At 35.4% G+C, this 25,457-nt stretch overlaps 1 protein-coding gene and 1 non-coding gene across 3 annotated transcripts in view; both read right to left on the bottom strand.

Moving 5' to 3' along the window:
* Nucleotides 1-25,457, bottom strand: part of DCDC1 (doublecortin domain containing 1) — a 661,015-nt gene that overhangs the window by 606,816 nt on the left and 28,742 nt on the right. The window lies entirely within an intron of this gene.
* Nucleotides 9,194-9,356, bottom strand: LOC111762426 (U1 spliceosomal RNA). The gene has a single exon (XR_002795541.2). It is a non-coding gene; the product is annotated as a U1 spliceosomal RNA (small nuclear RNA).

Here is a 25,457-nt window from a genome sequence, read left to right as displayed (position 1 = left end):
AACACCCAGAGCTATCTGGAGCTAGTGGAAGGACCTATTGGAGGGCTCCAGGAGGCCAGAAGAACATCCTGCAATATCCTTGAAGGAATGGAAGGAGGAAAGTGCCCATCTGGAGAGAAGACTCGTAAGTAGAGCACTCCGTGCCATGGAGGCTGGTGCCCATCTTCCCCTGGAGGCACAAGCCACCTTGAGAGCTGTTCCATGGCTGGAATTGAAAGCTCCACTTCCCAAAAATGTGGGAGGAAGTGATGGTTGGGCACCAATTTCAGCTACTGATAAGTAAATTCAGTGGGCTAAAGTATAATCCTGAGAATAGCTAAAGTTTGAGCCTGTCCAAGTCAGAAAGAGGCCAGGAGCCATCAGATTAACTCCATGTCTGGCATGAGGGGAAGCAGGCGGACTGAAAATCACAGTGGTGGTGGGGACTGGCTTCTTTCCATCCAGATCAGATTACAGGTCTAGCCTAGGCCCCAGTGCCACCTCCAGCAGGGAGCAAGCTTCAGGGACCTGCGCCAGCCTCTCTAGGAAATTACCAGCTAAGTCATAGAGGCCAGTGATTATCCTACTCTGGTGACATGAGACACCCCAGAAGCTATTCTGTGGCTGGAATTAGAAGCTCCATTTACCAAAAACAGGGGAGGAGGAGACAGTTGGCTGCCAATTTCAGCTACTGATTGGTAGACTTGGCTGGATAAGATACAACCGTGGAAACAGCTGGGGTGTGAGTCAGACTAAGTTGAAAGGAGGCCAGTGGCTGCCATTTTGAATCTGCCCCAGCCTGAGGGGAAGCCAGGCTGACCAAAAGTCACAGTGACCAAAGGAATTGGTTTCTTTCACCCAGAATAGCCTGCAGCCCTAGCCTAGACTTCAGCCCCATGGAGGCATGGAGGAGGTTGGCAGGCCCAGCACCAGCCTATCCAGGTAACTGCAGATAACTTTGGCTGGTGCAGACTTAAAATCGGAAGTCTACCAAGGCAAGTGCGGTCATCTTGGACCTGTACTGCATGGATTGCTACCCACAACTGCAGTGCCATCCCCGCCCCAGGCAACTAGTCTCTCTTGGCAACTACAGTCTAGACCTGCATGACTTGGATTATTCCAAACACCTGTGACTCTGTCCCTACCCCTGGCAAAGGAGAAAGTTGGAAGAAGCTTCATTGGTCCCTGGGCAATGAGAGGAGCTTCAGCCTCCACAGCTTACAGCCCTAACTACATGCTTTGCTCCTGTTGCACAACCAGCAAGAGAGAAAGGGCAGGAAGCCCTAAAGAGAAAACCTGCATCCAGAATAAATACTCTAGTAAGCCAGATGCCAAGACACCAACAAAAAACTACAATCCACACCAAAAAAACAGGAAGCTATGGCCCTGTTAAAGGAACAAGATAAGCCTCCAGATGACATAAAGGAGCTGAGACAACTAATCACAGATGTTCAAACAAATCTCCTTAATAAATTCAATGAGATGGCTAAAGAGATTAAGAATATTAAGAAGACACTGGATGACCACAAAGAAGAATGTGAAAGCATACATAGAAAAATAGCAGATCTTATGGGAATGAAAGGTGTAATAAATGAAATTAAAAAAACATTGGAATCATAAAATAGCAGATTTGAGGAGGCAGAGGAAAGGATTGGTGAGCTTGAAGAAATGGCCTCTGAAAGTGAACATACAAAAGAAGAGTTGAAGAAAAGAGTGGAAAAAATTGAACAAGGCTCAGGGAACTAAATGACAGCAAAAGGCATTCAAACATAAGTGTCATGGGTGTCCCAGAAGGAGAAGAGAAGGGAAAAGGGGCAGAAGGAATATTTGAAGAAATAATGGTGGAAAATTTCCCAACCCTACTGAAGGACATAGATATCCATGTCCAAGAAGGACAACATACTCCCCTCAGAAAAAATCTGAATAGACCAACTCTGAGACACATACTAATCAGAATGTCAAATGCCAAAGATAAGGAGAGAATTCTGAGAACAGCAAGAGAAAAGCAATGCAAACATATAAGGGATATCCAGTAAGATTAAGTGCTGATTTCTCACCAGAAATCATGGAGGCAAGAAGACAGTGGTCTGATATATTTAAGATACTACAAGAGAAAAACTTCCAACCAAGAATCTTATGTCCAGCAAGACTGTCTTTCAAAAATGAGGGCAAGATTAGAATATTCACAGATCAACAGAAACTGGGAGAATTTCTAAGCAAGAGACCAGATTTTCAGGAAATACTAAAGGGTGTGCTAGAGCCTGAAAACAAAAGACAGGAAAGAGGGGCCTGGAAGAGAGTCTAGAAATGAAGATTATATCAATAAAAGTAACTGAAAGTGTCAAAAGAGTGGTGAAAATAAAATATGACAGATAAAACTCAAATAGTCAGGAATAAACTTAACCAACAATGTAAAAACACTTGTATTCAGAAAACTGCAACTCAGTGTTAAAAGAAATTAAAAAAAGGCCTAAGTAACTGGAAGAATATTCTATGCTCATGAATTGGAAGACAACATTAAGATGTCAATTCTACTCAAATTGATATACAGATTCAATAAATCCCAATAAAAATTCCACCAGCATTTTAAAAAAAATTGAAAACATGATCATCAAATTTATTTGGAAGGGTAAGGGGTACTGAATAGCCAGAAACATCATAAAAAGGAAAAGCGTACCCTCATCTCTAGACTTTAAATCATATTACCTAGTTATAGTGGTAAAAACAGCATGGTACTGGCATAAAGACAGACACATAGAATAATGGAACCAAATTTATGATTCAGAAACAGAACTTCACATGTACGGTCAAGTTATTTTTGACCAGCCTGCCAACCCACACAGCTCGGGCAGAACAATGCATTCAACAAATGGTGCTGAAAGAATTGGATATCCACAGCTAAAAGAAGGAAAGAGAAACCCTATCTCACATCTTATCCAAAAATTAACTCCAAATGGATCAAAAACCTAAAAATAAGAGCAAGAACCATAAAACTTCTAGAAGAAATTGTAGGAAAATATCTTCAAAACCTGGTGGTAGGTGGTGGATTCTTAAAGGAGATAAGAGGAGGACTGAGACGAACTACTGATGTTTAATGTATGTAGAAGTTTTAATTACATGTAAATTAAAAGTGTGGTAATATATAGAGTGAATAGTAACACATAGTGAATAACTGGTAGTTTATAAATGAGGATGTGACTGAAAAGGTATGTAAGTGCCAATTGACAGAATGCTAGAGAATAATCTAGGAACTGAACAGCACAGTAAACCAAGAGGTGGATGAGAATTGTGGTTGACAGCACAGATGCAAGAGTGTCTTTTGTGAGCTAGAGCAAATGTATATCACTACTGCAGGGTGTTCGAATGTGGAGAAGCATGGGAAAAATACAGCTGGAGTGACCTATATACTGTGGTTAGTAGTAATAATATAATATTCTTGCATCTATGAGAAAGATGGACTGTGTTGATAGTGAGGCAGTATGGAAAATGTGAGCCAAATGTACACTATGGACATGGTAACAATCAGATGATATTATTTTATCTGTAGCAAATGACACACCACACTGTGGTGTGTTGATGGAGAGGTGTTGTATGGGAATTCTGCACATGTGCATGATTGTTTTATAAGTTTACAACTTCTGTCATTAAAAAAATATTTAAAAAATAATAAAAGGGTGGGTTGGGGGAAAAACACACCAAATATAAGATAAGGGCCATGATTAGTAGTAAGATTTTGACAATATTCTTTCATAATTTGTAACAAACGTCTCAGGACAACACAAGGTATTGGTGGAGGGTTGATGTATGGGACCCCCATGTGATGTTATGCATGTTTGCTTTGTAAGTTTACAACTTTTACTATACACTTAATTGTTTATATATGTTCATATATAAATGATATAAAGATAATAATAACAGGGTTGGTTGGGGGGAAAATACTTCGGTTAGTAGTAATATTCTGACAATGCTCTTTAATCATCAGTTAAAAAGGTTTAATAACAATGCAAGTTATTGGTGGTAGGGTGAGTTATGAGAGTCCTGTATGATGTTATATATGTTTGTTTTGTAAGTTCACAACATTATTATACAGTTATTGTTTATGTATGTTTATGTATGAGTGATATACTTCAATAAATTAAATTTAAATATTAAAAAATTAAAGCTAAGTAGTGTTTTGTAAACAAACCAAAAAAAGTACTGCTAGACACCTACATTGCTTGCTCAAATATAAGGAAAAAGCCCAGTGAACATGGTTGTGGGAGTGGAAAGAGGAAACAAAGCTAGTCAGATATGAATTGTATCTGTTGTAATAAACGTGTTTAAACAAACAAAAAAAATTACAAGAAACTAAAGAATGCTATCAACAAAATGCAAAGCATAAACCTTGTTTAGATGTTCATTCAAACAAACCAATCTTCATAAGACATTTTTTAGACAATTGGGGATATTTAACATGAACTGAGTATTACTTGATATTAGGTAAATGTTGATTTTATTGAGTATCAATAAATGGTATTGTAACAAATCTCCTCTGTTAGAGATACAAACCAATATGTAAAATATTATTGGAATTTGTTTTAAAATAGTCCAAGAAGAAAAAGGATAAGGGAGTATGTATGAGATAAGAATGGAAGAAAGTTGATGATTATTCAAGCTGGATCAAGATTAAAAGGGGGATTGCTTTACTATTTTTCATTTAGTAGACATTTGAAATGTTCACAACAAAATGCTTTTTAAAATCACATGGAATTTATATTCTATTAGGTATATTTTAAAACTGATGAAACAGTTTCATTTTAAAATGTCAGCATTTATAGTACACAAGAAATTACATCTTCCCTAATTATTTAAATTTATAATGAGAAATTTTACATGTTGAATTAAAAATGTGCAAGACTGTACTTTTTTTTTTCAAAATTCTATTAGGGATTGCATCCACCATCCATGTGGAATCTAAGCCCCTTCTCGATATAGAGGTGGAGTGGAAATAACCATCCCAGGGTCCATAGGATGGAGGAATAGAGTATGGATTAGAGTGGACTTACTAATATTCTATTCTGGAACTATTGTGATTAGTAATGGAAGAAAATGTAGCTTTAATGTGGAGAAAGTGGCCATGGTAGCTGCTGAAGGTAGGGAGAGGGAAGAAGAGATATGATGTGGGGGCATTTTCAGGACTTGGCATTTTCCTGGATGGTACTGCAGGGACAGTTGCTGAACATTGTAGGTCCTGCCATGGCCCACTAGGTGGACTGGGGGAGAGTGTAAACTACAATGTAAACCACTATTGATGTGGCACAGTAGTGCTCCAAAATGTATTCACCAAATGCAATGAATGTGCCACAATGATGAAAGAGGTTGCTGATGTGGAAGGAATGGGGTGAGGGAGGTGGGGGCTATATGGGGACCTCATATTTTTTTAATGTAATATTTTAAAAAAATAAAGAAAATAAATTCTATTAGGGACTACTTGAGCAAAAATATTTGAAGATCATTGATCTAGACAAGAAGTACTTCTGATCTCAGGTGTGAGTAAGGAGACACTATAATTGGGAAGAATTGACACAGATACCTTCGTACGCCTCCACACAGGTAAACAGGGTGTTGCTCAGTTCTCAGGTGTGCCTAGAGAAAGGGCCTATTCCAGAGGTGAGAGACAGGTTCTCTTAATTCCTTCATAGTGAACCAGGTATTTAAGATTGCCATAGAGTGACCATAATTGAGCATGCCCTTCATAGCTTGTTTTCTTTTTTTATTTTATTTTTTTGTCTTTCTTTGATTTTTTAATGTTACATTCAAAAAATTTGAGGTCCCCATATACTTCCCACCCCCCTCAACCCACTCCTCCCCCCATAACAACAACCTCCTCCATCATCATGAGACATTCATTGCATTTGGAGAACACACCTCTGAGCACTGCTGCACTTCATGGTCAATGGTCCACACCATAGCCCACACTCTCCCACAGTCCACCCAGTGGGCCATGGGAGGACATACAATGTCCGGTAACTGTCCCTGCAGCACCACCCAGGACAATTCCAACCCCCATAAATGGGTTTAGGGGTCTAAAAGCTTGATACATTAGTTCAAAATCTTACATTTCGAGGGAGGGATCAAAGTGAAGCATACTGTCTAGTGGAAAACTGACTTGATATAATGATAGCTTCCAAGTATATTATCAGCTTTCCAGAAGACTCAGAACAAATGAAAATGTTCAATGCCTACAATTTACTAATCCAATTTAAAACCCTCTGAAAAGTAAGGGAAGAGTGATGAAGTCAATTACTACCCTTAGGATAGGGTGCGAGTGGCAGGACCACAGATTACACGATGTTCATATGGTCTTCTCTCTATATGTCACATCAGCTTTCCCAGTGATTGTGTGGTTATAAGGACCAAAGCTGAGATTTCAACATGATGGGCCAGGCACAGAGGTGCCAGTAACCAATGGCATATACTTGCTAATGGAAGAGACAAAGGGGTAGATACAACTGGCCAAAGCTGTAGCTTGCCAATTAACTTTAAGAACTATAGTTCTGCATATCTTGAGCATAGTACTGTGGGGCCAGAATGGGCCCATACTGGATGTCATTGTTACTATATCTATGTAACATATTTTACAAATTCTGCCTTTGTTTCTCAAACTACTCGTTTACTCATCATCTATAATTAACCCATCCTAAATGTTCAACTAATGTTTCATTAACTATTGGTTTATTTTTATGCTCAACATTTCTTATATTTCATCATCCCATTTGCTTTCTTACCTTTTATAGCAGAATTGAATATTCAAATTCACATTCCATGGTGCCTTTTAGTGGGATGGGTATAACAGAGAGCTGAGGAAGGCATACTTATGGAAGAGGGGCACAAGTAAACACAGGAGACTATGGGATTGCCATCACCTTAAAAGTTTGTCATTGTTCTCCAACTTACAGCATATATAGTTAATACATATTTGATGGAATAAGAGTTACCACCCAAAGGCCAGTACCCAAACAGTGTATATTTGGAAGTCCTTTGGTAGAGTATTTGACCCATTCTACCAAGCCAGAGGGTATATATGTTTCTTAAAGATGGCTGCAGCATTCCACAGGCTGCATACCATACTTCCTGTCACTGAATTGGCCTCACTGATTTAACTGCCACTTTTCACATCTCCACATCACAATGGAGGCCATTCTACCCTCCAGTTACATCATCAAGTATATTAAGTTCTTATCTCAGGATAAGCTTCCCTGGCAGTGAAGAATTATTACCAAGAGCCAACCAGTCATGCATTTTGAAAAAGACCTAGAACAAAAAGGGGGAAATATTAAATACAAACACGCTTTTATAACAAAGAGATTTCAAAGTGAGTCAGGAGGTCATTCCAGAGGTTATGCTTATGCACATCTCAGGAGGATCTCACTGACTGCCACAGTAAAAAAAATACCTCAAGCAGGGGTACTCCTGAGGGCTCTAGACACATCTAGACACTACAGGCAGGGCAGACAACCCCAGGAAATTGGCACTCTGTCAGCAGGACTTATGTTGGAATATATGATAACCTATCTCCCCAATGTATCAGAGTTAGACTAGTTTATAATTTTCCTACACATGGTTCTTTTGTCCCTATTATTTGAACCTATAATTAGCACTATACTCATTAAATATATGTCCCAGAGACTTAAATCTTCCTGCAGTTTATATACTGGTTGAGCCCTGAATCTCAGTAGAGTTGCAGCCAGCACCTACTCTCAAGTTCATCAGATTCATCCAGGATAATTAACAAAAAGATGATAATGGACAATCTCCATTCCAAAAAACAAAGAGTAACTACAACTTCAAGCCATACGGTTCCATTTATTTGCCCCATGGGATCTAAGCCCCCTCTTAATTAGAAGCAGAGTGGGCATCACCATCCCCAAATCCTCAAGATTGAGGAATGAACAAATATAATGGAGGAATGCAACTATGGACTAAAGTAGAATCATTATAATTCTAGTAATGTAAGCACTTTTAACACTGATAGAAAGACAGTGGTCACCAGAGATTCTGCAAGGAAGGAGAGGAAAGAATATAATAGGTGTAACATGGGACATTGAAATTGTTATGCATATTATTATAATGACATACAAGCCATGATACATTTTGTCAAAACCTATAAAATTGTGTGGTGCAAAGTGCAAACCATAATGTAAACTATAGACCATGGTTAGTAGCAATGCTTCAGTATGTCTTCATTAATTGTAACAAGTGTACCACACCAAAGAAAGATGTTGTTAATGGGGGAAAGTATGGGAGGGGGAAGGGAGGCATGTATGGGAATCCCCTATATTTTTGATGTAACATTTATATAATCTAAAACTTCTTTAAAAATAAAGGAAAAAAAAGATACTGTCAAGATAGATAATGACCCTTCATTGGGGAGATCATGTAAGCTGCTGCTACATTCAAACTTATTGGGAGACACCCAGAAAGCTGCCACTCAGCAACCTAATTTTGTAAAGACCTATCTCATATAGAGTTGGTCCAGAAGTCTAACCATCCAATTTGATGAAGGAAGACACCTGATGTCTTCATTAAATCTAACTTTTTGGTAACACATACATATATCTCCTAGAATGCTAATTATTCTTCAAAAGATTAATTTTGATACAATAGGAATATATCTTTCTTTAGAACAGTCTATTCTTCTGCAATATAAAAGTTGTATTCTTGATGAAACTTGTGTTACCAAAAATAAAAATAATAGCTCAATTGAGAAAAAAGGGTGGTGGTGGTGGTGGTGGTGGTTAGAAACTGGAATTTTAGGCTCTCAAATAAGTTATTTTTCTGTCTTTCAATGATAAAGATTTTGCTTGTTTGTTTTGTTTTAGTAACTGTAAATGAACAACTATACAAACCAGATGCCCTAGGATAAATCAAGTCATTTCGTTTTTGCTTTATTCTGTCCTACCAGAACTGTGGTTGGGAGAGCATTTCTTATCACTTCATTATACTTGTTATCTACTGTTATTATTAACATATCATGTTTACTTACTCATAAAGAAGGCATCTTTGTGCCCTTCCAAATGTATATTCCCTAAGACCACTTCGCTAATTCCTAATTACCATCATCCATCCATTCAAACATTAAACATTTATTGGGTACTGTCTTAGTTTGCTACAGGACTGCCCATGAAAAGTACCAGAAATGGGTAGGGTTTTATAATAGGATTTTTTTTTTAATCAAGGGAGAGCGTGAACGCAGTTCCCCACTACCACAATTATGCAGTCAAGTTTCCCACATTTGGGGAAATTGCAGGGGTCAACACATTCGGAAAGCAAAGGATAAGCCTCACCCTGGGAAATCCACCTTCATGATCCTGGTATCTCCCCTGCCAGGTAAGTATGATGGAAATTTTATTTAAGGTAAAAGCTTACAGTTCCATATCTGTGAAATGTCCAAATAAAGGCACTATCTGAGATGCTTTCTCGCCAGTCAGTTACTGGTGATCCTGGTGTCCTATTACTGTGGTGAAGATGGAAGTTGATCTCTGCCAAGGTCCCTACCTTCCCCTCCAGAATCTACTGTGTCCCAGAGCTCAGCTGTGGGCAACCAGGCATAGGGCTTGTCTCTTTTCAGGTTTACTCTCTCCATCTCAGCTGCCCTACTTTTTCCCCCAAGTTCAGCTGTGGGCTATCAAGGCATTGGCTCATCTCTTCAGCCTTGAGCTACTACTCCGTAGCCCTACCTCTTGGGAGCTTCATGCTTAAGCTTTGGCTGCTAGCAATCCTCGAATCCTCTCCCAAATGGCAGGGCCAAAAATGGGCAGCTTACTTTTTCTGTGTGTGTCTCTCTCTGTGTTTCCATTTATATAAAGCTCCAGTAAGAGAGTGGAGACCCAACCTGAGTCATGCCTTACTGACATAGTACAATCAAAAGCGCCCCACATGCACAGGAATGGATTAGTGCAAGAACACAATCTTTTTCTTTTTGGGATTCCTAAAATAACTTCAAACTGTTCACAAGTACTAAGTATTTCCCAGACTTAAAAAAAAAAAAAAGACAATGGGGATTCAACATTGAACAAGGCAACACTGTTCCTTCACTAGTTTTACTTTCATTATAATGAATGTAAACACAATAATAATTGACATATCTTACCAAAGACAAGTCAAATGATGATAACTGGAGTTAGAGAAAAGTCCATATAAAGATTAAAGAGAAAAGTATAAAAAATTTTTAAATACCTTCAAACACCTACCTTTGAAGTTAGCCATCACTATAATTTTTGAATATTCAATTTAGACTTTTATCTATGATCTTATAGAGATATAGTCTTTTTTATTTTTTGTTATTATAGAAGTTGTAAGTTTACAGGGAAATCATGCATAAAATATGGACTTCCCAAATATTAATATATTATTAGTATATTATTAACATTTTTTACCTTGCATTTTTATAATTATACTATTAACTATAGTCCATGGTTTACATTAGGAATCACTGTTTGTGTTGCATAGCCCTTCAGTTTTGTTCTTAATTTTTATTCTAGTAATATATACACAATCAAAAATTTCCCATTTTAACCACATTTAAATATACAGTTCAGCTCTTAATTATATTCATGATGTTGTGTCTTTTCTTTAAAGCAAAAAGTGACCATACTAAATATATAGTTTATATACAGCCATATTCACCTTAATGAAAATATTCCATGCTATTAAATATTTGTTGAGAATATAATTTTTAATAACCTGCTTAATATCCTAGATATTTGCCCCAAATACTTCCAAATGCTTCTTGTAAATAAAGCATTGGATCGTTTTTTTTCAAAGACACATAAATCACACAAAATGTTACATATAAAAAATATAAGAGGTTCCCATATACCCCACTCTCCACTCCCCTCCTCCCACATCAACAACTTTTTTTATTAGTGTGGTACATTCATTGCATTTGATGAGTACATTTTGGAGCATTGCTGCACAGCATGGATTATAGTTTATGTTGTAGTTTATACTCTCTCCCAGTCCATTCAGCGGGTTATGATAGGATATATAATGTCCTGCATCTGTCCCTACAATATCATTGAGTACAACAAGCATTGGATTTTATATACACATATTTGATCATGTCATTGAATATTTCCTCAAGATAGAGTTCTAGAAGTTAAACTTCTGCATCAAATTATAAGAACAATTTTAAGGCTGTCAATGTGTATGTTCAAATCAAATTGCTCTTTAGAAGTATATCAAATTTCTATAACTACTAGAAATATATCATACAAAAGTCCATCTATAGTATATATTACTGGAATGAAATATTATTTCTTACTTTTGCCAGTTTTGGGCTGATTTTCTACATTTCAGTGAAAATTTAATTTTGAAAATTATTATTTAAATTTTTATTATATCAGTAGTCAAGAAGCAATGTCAAGGGATAATCAGTGAGATTTGCTAGATTATGAATTATTTTAATTCTACTTAAAAAATGTTTAATTAAAAGAAGAAATTCTTGAAATATAGAAAATATATGTTAAACTTCTAGATATTTTAAAGATAATTGAGTTCAAAATATCTAATTAGCCCAATGCCCCCTTTCCCATATACTTATGAGAACATATCCAATTATCTTGGAAAAGGCAATAAAATTGCTATTAATAAACTTAATACTAAGACATGTTATAATCCATTTGTTAATTACATTTCCCACAAAGATACTGTCAACATAAACTGTGAAACTGTAGATCTATCCTGTTTACAAGTATCAGAGACAATATGCCCACTATTCTGTTGTACTTAAAAGCTGTATTGCAGTTTTTCTTAACAGGTAATATGTGACATGAAACATGTTGGATTCTATGTTTCATAATTTCCATCTGATGTTTAACATTAAAAATTATACTTATGTATCACATGTCAGAAAACTATTTAAATAATTAAATTAAGAAAAATAATAGCAAGCATGCCTTTCATTTCAAATGCAAAATAGAATCCTTTGTTCATAGATGTTAAAGAATAAGCTTCAATCAGAAAAGCAAGCTATTTACATTTTCTGATTTATGGAGCTAGCACTGTTTTGTCTAAGTGTTTATGTTTCATATTTTCAGAAATTTGTTACAAATTAAAGCATTGTCATATAAAAGAAAAATCGAGATTACACTTCAAGATTGACTTGTGAGTTTTAAAATTTCCTTATTCTATTCATTATTCTGATTTTTATAACATGGAAAAGAAAAAATATAATTATTGTTGTTTTAAGAACATACTACATGAAAAGGTGCTGTTTAAGCCAGGCAGAAGTTTACATTATTTATTTCTATTTTTCCTCAAAAATTTGTATTAGAATAAATATTTTTTCTAAACACCAATGTAGATACAATACATGGTTCTGGCATATTTATTTCTTTGAAAAGGTGCTCTGAATCTTAGACAACATAAATACTAGGCAGTGTGGTGGTTACCATAGTAACAGGTAAATAGGAGCATAAAATACATGCAATTTTTCAAATGTATCCACTCTTTAAATAAATATGCATATTTTATAGGTAAAAGAGTATCCAACCCTTGCTTTAAAGAGATGAGACATACATTCAATTAAATTCTTTAGAAGTAAAAGATTATCATGTGGCAATGGAACAGGCTCAAAAAGTTTTTAAATATTATATGTAAAATTTTAACATTTTTATGTCCTTTTGCTCTATATTACTTTAAATGGACTTTTTTTTTTTTTAGGTAAAGGTAAAAGCCCATAATCTCCCTTTCCTCTCATGTATGAAATTCCCTTTTATTTATTTGTAATTATTTGATTATAATCCCAACATCCACCCACTAATCAGCAATGCTAAACTTTCAAATATGACAGAATAAACTCAGTATATTGCATGATATGTTGAGGCACCATACCAGGTAACCTGACCACCTTTGAATAGTAAACAATAGCAAGAAAATTCTTCAGTTTGCCAAGTTTAGTATAAATAGAAATGTCTATCACTGAGAGTTATAGAATTAGACAAGCAGTCTCTACGATAGCTACTACAAGTTTTGGGTTCTTTTTTTCCTGCAGGGCAGGATAGTTAATTTAAACTTTAAGAAGTCCAAAGAAAGAATTAAAATATTAGTCAGATATTTATGACTATTAAAATAAAATAGACTAAAATAATAGACAATGTCACTTGACATTATAAAAGAATATCATCTTTTTCTTACTCTTTCCTCCCACTTCTTTTAACTATTTCCTTCTGCTTTCACCATAATAAAGTGATGGAATATTGTCCTTGGGGATTGAAAAATGCAAAATGTACCCATCTTTTGTACAAGGGGAAAATGACTTTGGTAATTAGCTTAGTTTAGCCTAGGAACATGGAATAATAAATTAAACAATTAGTAACACTTAGAAGAGCATAAAATACTGGTAAAAAACTAACATAGTATCTGAAAAGCCAAATATGCCAGATGAGTTCTGATAGAATGCTCTCCTAGAATGACAGTTCATATTATCTGGTGAGAAGTGAATGGTGTAGTCTATTTTGCTGTTGTATGCTTTTTCTATCCATTCCCCAATCCATTAGATCAAAGAAGAAAGGAATTTAAAAATTGGCTTTAATGCTAAACCAATGTCCATTGACACAGTCTCTCTCTTGAATACCTGTTTCAGAAGTGAGTAAATGTCTTTACTGGTGACTGACAGGAATTTCGACCTTTTTTATTTTTTAGTTCCATTTCATCAGCTTCCTTATATCTCTGAAATTAATTTTTTTTCCTTAGTTTTCTTTTCCCTGGGGATCTTGAATGACTTACTCTAACTACATGGTGTTTTACTGCGACAAAAGGAAATTTTGAGAGAAGTAGAAAGAAGGCTTTGTGAATGAATTAAAAGGACTGTCAATGGCTAGAGAGGATAATAAGTATCTGAGTGGTATTTAAAATATAAACACTCTGGGAAGCTTACTTGGCCCAATGGATAGGGCATCCGTCTACCACATGGGAGGTCTGTGGTTCAAACCCCAGGCCTCCTTGACACATGTAGAGCTGGCCCATGCGCAGTGCTGATGCAAGCAAGGAATGCCCTGCCATGCAGGCGTGTCCCGGCGTAGGAGAGCCCCATGCGCAAGGAGTGCACTCCATAAGGAGAGCCGCCCAGCGCGAAAGAAAGTGCAGCCTGCCCAAGAATGGAACTGCACACACGGAGAGCTGACATAGCATGATGATGCAACAAAAAGAAACATAGATTCCTGGTGCCGCTGATAAGGATAGAAGTGGTCACAGAAGAACACACAGCGAGTGGACACAGAGCAAACAACTGAGGTTGGGGGCGGGAGAGAAATAAATAAATCTTTAAAAAAAATAGAAACACTTGAAACTTGAAGAACATGATGAATAACTGTTTAGAGGGGAGAGATAATATAAAGAAGAGTAAATGTGTGGGGTCAAAAGAAAAACACAAATTTAAGGAACAATGCCTGTGTCACGAGATCAGCGAGCTGAGTACATGGTAGTATTAGGAGCATGAGTACAGTGCAAAGAGGCACCAGTTGGGAAATGAAGCCAAATATCTCACCTGTATTAGAGGAGTAAGCAAGGCCAAACACTATGTTGAATTGAGCTGGCCTTGGGACTATAACTGTTCCTCCTCATTAGGTAATTAATACCTTTATTTTCCCAACCTCCGTCATCATTTAAAATAACAATTTAGGTATTTTAGAAAGAAAAAGTTTGCACGATCTTAACTTTTTCTAAACCTAAAAACTGGGAGAAACAAACAGGGACACCCGAAGGCTAGAGAGGGAAGAGTGCCCTTAGGGTGTTATTTGTACTATTGCATCAAGAAAGAAATGGGGACAAGTAATCATTCCCAATCTCTCACCATTCAGCTCTCTCAACACAAGGCACTCATACCTGTTTCTTCCCATTCTTACATACCTACATTGTAAAAAGTTAGGCCATATACAACTAACAGTTTTATAACAACAACAAAAACAAAAAGCAAAAAGCGGGAGACTATTAAGATATATTCATCAAGCCAAAATTGTAGTCTATAATGTACTTATCTTAACTGAATAAAATAAGACATATATATATATATATAGCCCTGGAGTTTTAGGAGACACAAAGGCAGCACACTGAAATGTGAAATGGAAAGACCATCGGAACGAAGTCAAGAAGTTCTGGTTCTAGCTTTATATCAGATCTGGTATAAATCCTAAATTTTCTTGCATTCATTTTCCCTATTTGTTTAAAAAAAAAAGATAGGAGGTGGAATTCTAAAAGTCTTTCTCTTTGGAAACTTTAGATCTTCTTCCTAAAATTTTAAGCATTTAATAGAAAAGCTTTCACATTTAGGACCGAAGGTAGTGTGAGTGACAGAACACACAAGAGATTTGGAGTTAGCAGACCTGGGTTTGAATCTTACACCTTCTCCTTCCTTGTCTTTTTTCCTTGTGTGAATGATAATAGTACCTGCCTTATTACCTCATGTGATTGCTCTAAAAAGATCAAATAAGAAAATACATAAAATGTTAAGGTGCTTATTAATTAGAAAAGTTATATAATTTTATAAAAGGTCCCCAATTTCATATTTAGTTCTGTACCTTGCACTGCCCAAGGATTTTTAGACATTACAGAATAGGTTTCAGAGACCCTTTGGTATTAGAGAAGATGTAGCTATGGACTGAGGTATGTATAGGTGGCTGTTTTCTGTCATAGGAAGACTATGTAAGTTTTCCAAACCAATTCTTCCAGAAGAAGTGAGGACTTTGGCCAAAAGTTCAATAGCTACGCTATTTAATGGTATCTTAGAAGTAGAAAGAATTAAAACAGAATTGGTTGGTCTAGAGAAAGGATCAACACAAATTTTGGACTAAAACTAAGAAAAACTATACCAGCAGAAAGGGGATGAGCACTGGGTATTACCATTCTGATTATGAAAGGTGTGTCAGTAGGACGCACTCCCTGGGTAAATATATAAAGAATTTCCAAACATTCTCCTCAACTTTCTAGAAAAATGAAAACAAAGTTCATTTGTGAAGACCTGGCACTTTCGTTTTTGGTATATATAAAATGGGAATACATGAAAGTGAACATAAAATAATGATAATGATTTCCAGAAAGCACATAAACATCCATTTTTATTTGGTTATAATCATATTACTTTATAGATGACCAAATTCATAAATAAAAATGGGGCCAAGATGGTATATCTCTGTAAAGGAGGGTACCACAGAATAAACCAAAACAAACTGATCCAAAAGACAGGACTAAATCAAGGCATGGTCTCATTAGTGCAATGAAATTCAATTCATTAAGTATTTATTGATTGCCAATCAACACCTATAAGAAAAAAGATACCAAAATATAAATTAATTTACTTTGGTAAAATTGATCCAAATACATTTCTTATCATTTCAAATGCTTTAAACTTGTCAATTCTCACAATACTAAAAACCATTATCTAGTTTTCAGACAACCTTTGCTGGGAACCAAGTAACAACAAAACTTGAGTCCTAATGGCAGGCTTAGTCTCACCTACCTGAAGTAGGAAACTGGGGGAGCAGAAGATATTATGGGCTGAGACAAACAGAACCGTTACAGAGGACCTAGACAAATCTCCTTTCTATCTGTTTACATTTTCTTACCTTACCTCTTCTTCTGCAGGATTAACCTGACTTTAACTTAAGCTTAATATAAGATCAATTTTTAACTGTACCTTTCTCAATATTGATATAGCTGAACATTACATATATGTACATACAACATATATATCAATAATATTAACTGATACTTCATTTTCTAAAGTAGATTTTGAAAATTCTTAACTTAAATATAGGTATATTGTGCTATGAAATAAATTTTCCTTTTCTTGTATTCAAATAAGGAATTTAGTTGGACACTATAAATAATTAACTTAATATTATTATTCATAGAGAAATATTCATAGAGACTAACAAAAATTGCAGTCCAGGATTTATACTACAAAGATTTTTTAAAAAGCCATATAGTCTTTCAAAATAATGTATCTGACTGCCTTTCTCTAATGCTCCTGCTTTACCTGCAGCACATCAGACAAGGTAATAATTTATGATAATCATATGAAAATATACAATTAATATTCATCACCTCTCATTCCTCATCACTTTAGATGATCAGTAATGCAGAGTGAAAATGCTGTCAGATTTCTAATTGCTTTGTAATGGGCTTGAAACAGGGAAATCATTAAAGGCAAACAATCTGTCATTTGTCTGTTACTTTATCTATCACACAAAAAAACTCATTAAAGAAATTGCTAATGAGCTACAAAAGACTGTACTCATAGTTCCTCTACTGTAGATTAAAAAGTAACAATATGAATTGTTTAAAATATTTTTAAAATATGGTATTTTGTGGAAATTCATCTAAAACAACTATTCTTCAGTGTATTGTTTAACATGTATGGTTTCATTATTTTGGCATTTAATCCATCATTGCAGAAATTCCTTTAGCATATAAGACTTGTTTTTCAGCTGTCTTTAAATAATTAAACTTGAAAAGTTGCAAAAAGAAGCTGAAATGCCAAATATGTTTATTACTAGTAAATTGGCATAAGTAATGAAAAATAGAATTATGGTAACGATGATGCTAAGTGAATAATATATTTTAAAATTTTATTTTTACTCACATATCTGCTGGTTTTGAAGTGTTGAATTGTAATGCTTCATTGATCTTATACAGTGCTATTATTAAACAAACATTATATTCATCTACTGAAATTAAGCATAATAACAGTAAACTGTGCATAATAACATTAACTGTTTTGAAATTTTCAAAATATTTACCAACAATAAAATGTTTCATTACTTCAAATAATTTTGGAAAAAAAAATCACCTCAAAATTATCCCACTGAATTTTAAGTCTTATCAATTATACCATTTTATATGAAGTACTTAGTATTAAAAACCTACGATAATGACAGTAATCTCATTCGAAAAACAAAAAGGCATCTAAACAAAAGAGAAATTTTTTGCTCTACAGTTCAATTGTATTTTATTTTAGAAAAAAAATGACAGTAACAAAGGAACAATGCTACTAATTATGTTTTTCATTTTGCTAATAATGAGTTAAATCATTAATTTAGTTTCCTATAACAACAAACTTCTTTAAATATGTAGACCTATTCATATCAGAATCTACATAAATTTGAAAACCTAAATGCAATGACATTTTTAGCCAGGTGCCATAGTTTATATACCCAAGTGAATTTCAAGGTAACTTCAAAAGGTTCCATAACACCCTGGAAACATCTTCATTATACTCTCTAATTGACTTAAACAGACTTCATATCAACTGTTTAACACATTATAACCCACAAATTAACACCCCTTGATCATTCAGATTAACCTTTCTTTTATGAGTCAATACATGATAATATATTTTTTTAAATTCTGGTTTTAAAAAAACTAAAATGGAGAAGGGAGGGTGCTTAAAAAGACAGAATATACATGCTTATCCCCACATGGTAGGAAGAGCTCATCACAAGGTCTCATATTTGGGAGTAATTGGAAAGCACAGAAAAAAGTCGGAGTGGTCATAAGAACAAAGAGAAAGGGAAAAGAAGTAAATTGGGAAAGTAGTATTTAAGAATAAATATTAAGTTGGTACTGATTGCGATTACTAAAGAGCAACAGTAGATGGATTATATAGTATATCATTCCCAGGTTCATGGAATGATTAGCAAAAATCAGATGTAAAGAAGCTAGGAAGATAGGAACAAAAATTCTTTAAAAGATCTGAAATAGGTGTGAAAAAACACTGACACAATTGAAATTACTCAAATAAACAAACAAGAAAAACACAGTGGCAGGTGGGGTGCAAGCAAATGGATTTACTCTAGTGCTTGATGCAGTACTTTGTACATACTCATTGAATGTTTGTTGACAACAACTACTGTACAAATGAAAATGGAGAGAAAAGCTCCTATTAAGATGACCAGAGAGGGGGGGAAAATAAGAGCACACCTCTAAAAGATGGTGTGAGATTGTTCATTAGAGCTGATTCTCAATCAATAAAACTTTATGATGGTTAGTTGTGTTCTTTTTTAAAAAAAGGAAATTTTTCCCGTTCTAGTCATTCATCTCTCCCCTCTTTCAAAGCACTATTTAAAACTTAACTCTTTCATAAATCTTCTTGGACTAGCTTTATCTTGATTCAAGGATTTCAATCATTCAAGTAATCTGCCAGGAAACTACCAATCTGCATTCTGTCTCTATGTATTTATCTATTCTGGACACTTCATATGAATGAGATCATATAATAAATGACCTTGTCTGTTTGGCTTCTTTCATTTAGCATAACTTTTTTGAGGTTCATCAATACTGGAGCATGTATGTCATTCCTTTTTATAGCTGAATGATATTCCATTTTATGTAAATCACACAATTTATCTTTTTATACTTTGATGGACATTTGGGCTATTTCTACCTCTTGTCTATTCTAAATAGTGTTGATAAAAACATGTAGGTACATGTACTTATTTGAATACCTGTTTTCAATTCTGTTGGATATATATTGAGGAGAGGAATTACAATCATATGGTAATTCTATGTTTAACTTTTTGAGAAGAGCCAAATTGTTTCCCACAAAAGCTGAACCATTTTGCAGTCCCACCTGCAATGTATGAAGATTCCAATTTTTCACATTGTCGCCAACTCTTATTTTGTACTTTTTGGTTATGGCCAACCTAGCGAGTATGAAATGGTGACTTGTGGTTTTAATATGCCTTTCCCTGTTGATTAATAATGTTGCAACTTATCATGTTCTTTGCCATTTGTATATCTTATTTGGTGAATATAAGTCTTTTGCCCATTTTTAAATGAGTTGTCTTTTACCTGTTGAGTTGTAAGAGTTCTTTATATAGTCTGGATACAAGACCCTTGTATTTGTCAGCCAAAGGGGTACTGATCCAAAATACCAGAAATTGGTTGGCCTTTATAAAGGGTATTTATTTGGGGTAACTTCCCTCACCAAAGTCTGTTGCCACATGTTGGAGCAAAATGGCTGCCAATTTCTACAAGGGTTCAGGCTTCCTCTTTCTCTTAAGGCTCCATGGTCCCAGCTTCTTCCAATATTAGCTTTAAATATCTTTAGATATCTTTCCTGGGGTTTATTTCTCTCTGGGCCCAGCTGTTCTGTTCTCTCCACAAGGCCAGCTCTAAACTGGCAGGCGAATGGCTCTTCTCTCTTCCCGGGGCCTCTGCCGTGTCTAATCGAGCCTTCTCTCTTTCCTCAAGTATCTGCTTCTCTGTATATTTATTTCCCAGGACTCCAGAATTAAACTCCAACTAACTCCTCTGCTGTATAGTTTCTTTGTGAATCCCCACCAAGGGGTGGGGACTCAACGTCTGACTGATGTGGCCCAATCAAAATCAAATCCTTATTTAATCCAGTAAAAGTGAAACCTCTAAAATCAATACAATTTAAATGGGAACATTCCCAGAGGAATAGATGGAGTTCACAAACAATCCAATATCTATTTTTGGAATTCATAAATAATATCAAACTGCTGTGACGCTTCTCAGATATAGGATTTGTAAATATTTTCTTCCATTCCATAGGCTATCTTTTCACTTTCTTGATAATGGACTGTGCTGCACAAAAGTATTTATTTTTGATGAAATCCAATTTTTCTAACTTTTCCTTTGTTGCTCACATTTGGGTGTCATATCTAAAAATCCACTGCCAAATCTGGAGTCATGAAGATTTACTATTATGTTTTCATCGTAGAGTTTTATGCTTAGGTCATTGATCCATTCTGGGTTATATTTGTTTATTTTCTTTATTAGAGAAGTTGTAGGTTTGCAGAAAAATCATGCAGAAAACACAGAGTTCCTGTATACCACACCTCACACACATACACTCTTCCCTATTATTGACATTTTGCATTGGTGTAGTAACTCTTTTACAATTGATCAAATAATAGCAATTATAATTATACTATTAACTATATTCCATAGTTTATAGTAAGTCTCATTATTTGTGTTGTACTATTTTTTATTCTAATAACTTATATACAACATAAAATTTCCTTTTAACCATATTCAAATATATAATTTAGCAGTGTTAATTACACTCACAACATAGTGCTAACATCATTACCACCCATTACCAAAACTATCATTACTATCACTCCAAACAGAAACTGTGTACCAATTAAGCATTAACTACCCATTCCCTACACTTATCCTGTCTCCTGGTAACCTATAATATATTCTAATTTCTGACTCTATGGGTTTGCTTATTCTAATTATTTCATATGAGTGAGATCATACAATATTTGTCATTTTGTGTCTGGCTTATTTCTCTCAACATGATGTATTCAAAGTTCATTCATCCACGTTTTTGCATGTATCAGAACTTCATTCCTTTTTACAGCTGAATAATATTCCATTTTATGTGTATATGTATGTGTGTATATATAGTTACATACATATATATATATTTCATTTTGTTTATCCATTCATTTGTTGAGGGACACTTGGGTTGCTTCCATCTTTTGGCAATTGTGAATAATGGTGTGTATATATCTTTTCAATGAACATTGTTGTGTACGTATCTTTTCAAGTCCTTGCTTTCAGTTCTTTTGGGAGTATATCTAGAAGTGGGATTGCTCGGTCATATAGTAATTCTATACTTAACTTGCAGAAGAACCACCAAACTGTTTTCCACAGCAGCTGCAACACTTTATATTTCCACAAAAATGAATGAGTGATCCTGTGTCCTAAATTCATTTCATTACTTAATAATAACCATTCTAGTGGGTGTGAAATATTATCTCATTTTGATTTTAATTTGCATTTTCTTAATGATTAATGATCTTGAGAATCTTTTCATTTGTCCATTGGCTTTTGTATATCTTTGGAGAAATGCTTATTTCAGTCTTTTCCCCATTTTTAAATTCGGTTGTTTGTCTTTTGGTGGTTAAACTGAAGGATTTCATTACATATTCTGTATATTAAACTCATCAGATATGTGGTTTCCAAATATATTCTCCCTTTTCGTAGGTTGTCTTTTTAATTTCATGATGAAGTCCTTTGAAGCACAGAAGTTTTAAATTTTGATGAGGTCCCATTTATCTATTTATCATTTTCTCAGCATCAATTTTTGAAGAGACTATTATTTCCCCATTGAGTAAACTTGTCAATCTTGTAAAAAAATCAATTGGCAACCCTGCCCTAATCAAGGTGACAAAGTGTGATATTTCAGGGATCTGTACTCCCATAGAAGCTTTAAACAACCAGCAAGAACTGGAAGAAATATCTTTCTCAAAGTTCCAGAAAACAATTAAAGGATTACAATAACAGATGAGAGATTAATCAAGAAAAAGGCCACTTAAAATCACCAGGAGCTGTAGTACCCTGGGGTGTCCCTTTCCCATCTCTTCATCAACTTGGCCCAGAGCCTTGTGCTCCTCCAGCACAGATCCTTGGTCCCAGTTCAAGAGGAAGCAGTGTAACCTTTGTACACATACTGGAAGCTTACATGTCTGGCTCAGTCTGTCTAGTGGTAGCCTGAGGAACTTGCTATCCCAGAATTAGCTCTGCATATAGAAGATGACTCAAACTGAGCTCTGCTACAGAATGCTGTGGGAGAACAGTCTAGTTGTGTAGTCAGGTTTAAAGGATAGCTGGCTGTAGAGCATACAGAGCAGTGCCTAGGAACATAAGGAAACACTTTCCAAGAAGAGGGGACATTCATATTCATGTAAATGAGGGAATTCCTAGGGCCACATGTGCATGCTGAGGAAAGAAGCGTGTGCAGAAAGATCAGGGACACCCATATGCTTTGACTTGGAGCTATTGTACAAACTCATTTAATGGATAAGTGGGTAAGTCATGAAGGAGAGTACTTTCACAGGTCAATCTGCAAAGACTTCAGAATGCTGTTTTCTTTTTTTCCTTCTTTCTTTTCTTTCTTTCTTTCTTTTTTTTTTTTTGTTAGCTTCTGGCTTTCAAGGAAAGATATACCATAACAATAGCTGAGTATAAGTTTATTGTATGGAGTTTCTATTTGGGATGATGGAAAAGTTTTGGTAATGGATGGTGATGATGGTAGAACAACACTGTGGACATAATTTAAAGTACTAAATTATGTATTTCAATGTGGTTAAAAGGGGAAATTTTCGGTTGTTTATATGTTAATAGAATAAAATTTAAAAATCCATGCGACTGTACGATACAGTGAACCCTAAGGAAAACCATGGACTACAGTTAAGAGTAATATTATAAAAATGTGCTTTCTTCAACTGTAACAAATGTACCACATGAATGCAAGGTATTAATAATACGGTGGTTTATGGTAACCCAGTATTTTATGTATGATTTTTCTGTAAACCCACAACTTCCCTAATAATTAAAACAATGAACTGTAGTCTTCAAAAATTGAAACAGTGGTTACCATAGGTTCCGAGGGGAAGGGAAGGGAAGAAGAGAATGGAACAAACATAGGGCACTGGAATTTTCTGCATGATCTTACAATGAAGGACACAGGCCATTTTGAAGTCTGTCAAAACTTATAGAAGTTTTGTATGGTATAAAATGTAAACCACAATGTAAACCATTGACAATGGTTAGTAGCAATGCTTCTGTATTTGTACATCAATTGTAACAAATGTACCATACATATGTAAGATGTTTCTGATGGTGGAGAGAGGAAGAGGGTAGGGGTTTGGGTATGTGGGAATCCCCTATACTTTTTATGTGACTTTTCTGTAACCTAAAGCTTCTTTGAAGATAAAGTGACAAAAAATAAGATACTGGGGGAACATATGGAAGAAATTGTACTGTACATAAAAGATAATAGATTTTTCAGTTATGGAAGAAACATTGAAAAAATTTTATTGTACATTATTTTTAAATTTTCATCTTTTTTATTTTTGCATTTTATTAGCTATTATTACTTTATTTTCTTAATATTTTATTTGTTGGTTTTTTTTAGCTTTTTTGGGGGTAAGATATTAGATCACAGAAGGGTCACAACAGTGGCAGGGAGGAATCACTGGCACAGGGTGTCGATAATGGGGGGATGTGTGGAGAGGGGTGCACCTGGGGCATGCATCCTTGGCATATGAGTATGTTCAAGTGGTCATGGGACATTGTTTTTGTGGGTGAAGACCCAGACAATAACCTAAGAATACTGAATTTCCACCCTGGGAAGTCCTGTTACATTCTCTAATAGAGCAGCAAGAATCCCCTGAGTATGAGCAGTGCCTAGTAAAAGAGGACAGACCATTATGCCAGACCCTTGATATTGATAGTGGTACTTATCAACCTTTACTTGAGAAATCGAACCTTATCCTAGTATTATATATTGCCTAAGAGTTACCTTTTGTAAGCCTCCTGTTGCTCGAATGTGTCCTCTCTAAGTCAAACTCAGCATATAAATGCACTACCTTGAGCCCCCATCCCCTGGCATGGGACATGACTCCCAGGGATGGGCCTCCCTGGCACTGAGGGATTATAACCAAGTGCCAACTAGCAAGGTATTTGGAAAAAGACCTTGACAAAAAGGAGGAAATATTAAATATGAATGAGTTTTTATGGCTAAGAGATTTTAAAATGAGTCAGGAGGTCATTTCAGAGGTTATGCTTATGCCAATATAAGCATTGATTCTGCCACAGTAAACAGTGCCTCAAACAGTGGAACTCCTGAGGGCTCTAAAGACATTTAGACACCATAGGCAGGGCAGACAATCTCAGGATTTGGTCCACTATCAGTGGGACTTACTTTGGAGTATATGTTCCCCAATGTAACAAAATTAGACTCATTTTCAATTTCCCTACACATGACTCTCTGCCCCTTCTATTTGAACCTATAATTAGCACTATGCTCATTAAATATATGTCCCAGAGACTTGAATCTTCAATCTGTTTATATATGCCAGTTAAGCCCTGAATCTCAGCAAGAGTTGCAACACTTACTCTCCAGTTCATTGGATTTGCCCAAGACACCTAACAAAATGATGATGATGAACAATGCCCATACCAAAAATCAGAGAGTATCCACAGCTATAAGCAAGACAGTTTCATTTATCTGCCCCATGGTATCAAAGCCCCTTCTCAATCAGAAAAAGAATGAGTATCATCATCCCCAAATCCTCAAGATTTGAGGAATGAACAAACATACAGGGGGAATGCAACTATGGACTTGAGTAGACTTATGATTATTCTAGCAATAGAAAAACTTGTGTCATTGATATAAAGGTAGTGACCACCAGAGGTTCTGAGGAGATGGAAAGGAAAGAATAGGTATAACACGGGGTACCTTGGGGACACTGGAATTGCCTTGCATGCCATTGCAATGGTAGATACAGACCATTATACATTTTGCCAAAACCTATAAAATTGGGCAGTGCAGCATAAACCATAATGTAAACTATAGTCCATGGTTTGTAGCAATGCTTCAATATGTGTTCGTCAATTGTAAGAAATGTACCACTCTAATGAAAGATGTTGTTAATGTGGGACAGTGTGAGTGGGGG

Source organism: Dasypus novemcinctus, chromosome 10 (assembly GCF_030445035.2).
Source record: "Dasypus novemcinctus isolate mDasNov1 chromosome 10, mDasNov1.1.hap2, whole genome shotgun sequence".
In the NCBI taxonomy this organism is placed as follows: domain Eukaryota; kingdom Metazoa; phylum Chordata; class Mammalia; order Cingulata; family Dasypodidae; genus Dasypus; species Dasypus novemcinctus.
Note: the sequence above shows the minus strand (reverse complement) of the source record. Positions and strands in the feature narration are given on the sequence as shown.